The sequence below is a fragment of the Pteropus alecto genome, unplaced genomic scaffold (genome assembly GCF_000325575.1).
Source record: "Pteropus alecto unplaced genomic scaffold, ASM32557v1 scaffold98, whole genome shotgun sequence".
Taxonomy (NCBI): Eukaryota; Metazoa; Chordata; class Mammalia; order Chiroptera; family Pteropodidae; genus Pteropus; species Pteropus alecto.
The window spans coordinates 21,259,034-21,262,418 of record NW_006443570.1 but is presented as its reverse complement, the minus strand read 5'-3'; positions in this window follow the sequence as shown (position 1 = coordinate 21,262,418).

Sequence of the window (3,385 nt, the reverse complement as noted above, 5' to 3'; positions counted from 1 at the left end):
GCTGCGCAGCTCCCGCCGCAGCACCGGCTCCCTGCACCGGAGCGCGGGGCCGCGCGGCCGGGGAAGGCGGGAGCCCGGGTAAGGGAGCGCGCGGGGGCGCCTGGGCGCCCAGCCAACCTTCCGCCACCCCGCTCTCCTCTACCTCCCTAGCCTAGGGTCAGGCGGCGCCTTGAACCAAAAAAGGTGGGGTAAAGGCGATGTGGCGCGGCGGCGAGGGCAGGTGTCGAAGCGAGCGGTTTGCCAACCCCACGGCGTTGTCCTTTGCCAGGGTTGACTGAGCGCGTTGAACTAATTTGATCAAAATCACAGAGCTATTTAATCCAAAACTGGGAATAAAACTTTGGGTTTTTTGAGTCTCTTTAAAGCGTTCTCTCACTGCTCACTAGAGCTTTTCGGGGAAGAAATAGGCAAATTTGACAGCTCCAAATGGCTTAGAGGCCTCTGTGACTTCAAAGCTGAGAGTACAACCGCGTGACTGAATTAAACCATGACAACGGGGGCCTTAGACACTTGTGTGTCTAAGAGGTCTCTCTACTCCATCTCCTCTTTGTGGCCTCAATGATTCTCCTAGGCAGGAAAAGAATGGAGGAGCTTGTGGCCAGGCGCCTAGGTTGGCCCTCGGGATGGGGGTGAATGGGGGACAACTCCCGCTTCGCCCTCCTTTCCACACCTGATTTCACCACACTTTTCCAAGATCTTAGGTGAGGTACCACTATCTGCAGAGAGAAGTCCTGATAAATTATCTTGTGCTGTCTGCAAGGGGGAACCATATCCGTGATTCACATTTCATTCATTTTAAGGTTGAAGAAATTGATACTAGGAGACTAAGTGACTTGGCAGGTGGAAATTCTTCCTGTCCTCAATGCCCTTTGAGAACTAGACATAATCCAGCTCCCTGTCACTGGCCTCTCACCTAAACCATTTGAACAGGCCGTCTTGCTCCCACTTGCTTTTCAATCCCTTTCAATCCATCCATTAAGGCTGGATATTAGGAAGATACCAGGAAGATAATTCTTAACTACAAATGAGATAGTGACATGCTTTTGCTCAAAAAACTGCAGTGGCTCCTCATCATCTACAGGATTGAACCCAGACTCTTCTGTATGACACAGGAGACTCTCCTACATTTGTTCTCTACCAATTTCTCTGCCTTCCTCCTGCGCTTTAGCCTTACCAACTCCATGCTGTCCCCAAAGACGTCCCACTCTTTATGGATGTCTTTTCCTCTTCCTTGGAACTGCTGTCCTTACGGGCACAACTCCCTACTGCCTGAGGGACTCCAATCTTCCTTTAAGACCCAGCTAAAGGATCCCCACTTCTGAGAAGCCTTTTCTGGCCCCTATCCCTCTTCCTTGAGTCACCTCTCCATCTCGTACATGTCTTTATCGTTGCCCTGGTGCCACTTTCTTATAATTATTAGTGACATTTTTTGTTTCCCCTACCTCCAGAACACTGCAAGGGCAGGAGTCGTGTCTTTCAAGCTTCTGTATTTCTGCTGCTTCTTCCAGTGTGCTGGAGAGATAATTGATTGTTGTTGAATGATGGAAATGAATGAATGAATGAACAGACAGATGAAGGAATCCCCACCTTGCCGCTCCTACTTGGCTTCTCCAGTTGTGAATCACTCCAGATCGGGAGCAGATGCGCTTCCACAGCAACTTCTCAACTCCGAAATTTCCTGTCTTGACAAAGTCTGTGTTTACTCATTTTCCCAATATCTCTTCTTCTCTCTCTCTCTCTCTTTTTTTTTTTTAATTAATTTGGTCTGCTACTGGCATGACTCATCAGTATTTGTCTTTTTGTCCGACTGCTATGGGGGAATGAATATGTTTTAAAATACATTAATTGAGTATTCTCCAGTTTGTGTGATTTCTCAGTTCTTCACCTAGTTCCTCAAGCGTTCTCTCCCACCTTAGCTTCGTATTTTGAAGAGATGGTCCCTACCTCCCCGATCTCCTTTGTCCATTGGGAAGGACTGAGGAGCTCCCAATGCTTACAGCTGCCATGCAGGGGTATTCCATCAAGCAAAGTCCAAAGGCATCTTGGCCTCTGTTAGGATTTCAGAAAGAGAAAGGCAGCGCTACAGGAATGGATGATCTCTGTCAACAACATATTGATTGGAAGATGCATCAATATGTATATTTAAATGCACAAAGGAAAAAAACCCTATAAGTTACTATAAGCATCAATTTCTGAATTAGTAAGTTCCCTGGGAGGATAGTTTCAACTCTGTCCTTTAATTAAAGCAGCAGTATGATTCCCTTTTGGTCCAAGGAAGTTGTTACCAATACCACTAATTTTTTCCATGAGGACCAATATAGCCAGAAATGGTAGCATACATCTTCTGTAAACAGATCCCAGGGGCAAACTTCATTGTTTCTAGCTGGTGGAGAGTTCAGCTTTATTATTTGACTTTGGGTCATCATGAGGGCAGAGGTAGAGTGAATGACATTTATTGAGTTCACATTTCTAGTTGCCATATATCTTTGATTGTATCGAATTCCTCACAATAACCCTATAAAAAAGGTATTATGTTGCCACTTCAGAGAGAGAGAAAGAGAGAGAGAGAGAGAGAGAGAGAGAGAGAGAGAGAGAGGAATGAAAGATAGATCAAAGAAGTTAGAGGCCACACGCCAATCTGCTGCATTCTAATAGCTTTGTGGGACTTGGCCCAGGCACATCTGTCATTAATATTCATTCATCTAATAAATATTTGTTGAGCACCTACTAGGTGTCAGGGCCTGGAAAGTAAAGTTTAAACTTTGTAACCTGGCATATCAATCTCTTCACAATAGGTCTCCTAACCCCAGCCTACTTTTCCAACCTCATTTCCTGAATTTCTTCTGCTTGCTGCACCCATTCAGCCCCCTAATCTGGGTCACCCTAATCTGAGCAGATGCCTTTTATGTTCCATGCCACCTACCTTTGGCCCATCTCGGATTTCTGCTGCAGCTCCGGTGGACAGTTTCCAAGGGCTGCTGGGGTCTCACTTCAAGCGCCCATCCCTACTACTCTCTACTTTTCTACCCTACGGTTTTTCTCAGACACAAAGCTCTCAAGCGCATCTCAGATGAAAGCCTCTATGGGAGAAGTTAACATCCCCAGGGGCATTTCACAGTCAATGGAATTTGGAGCTGGTTAACAAGTGCCTGGGCTCCTGTCTTTGGAGGGCATTTCTGAGGTGTACTCTAAATGGGTGCTCAGTGGTCTTCAACAAGAATGAGCCCAGTTGTTCACAGTGGTAACCAATCCAAAATGAGCACTCTATTGTCTGTCCTTTTCTTTTTTCTTTTCTTTTTATTCCTCAGGCAAGGCAACCCTTGGTTGACCTCACAGATTGCAAGGACCTTTTCAGTTTACAATCTCTTATTTTTTTATTTTTTTA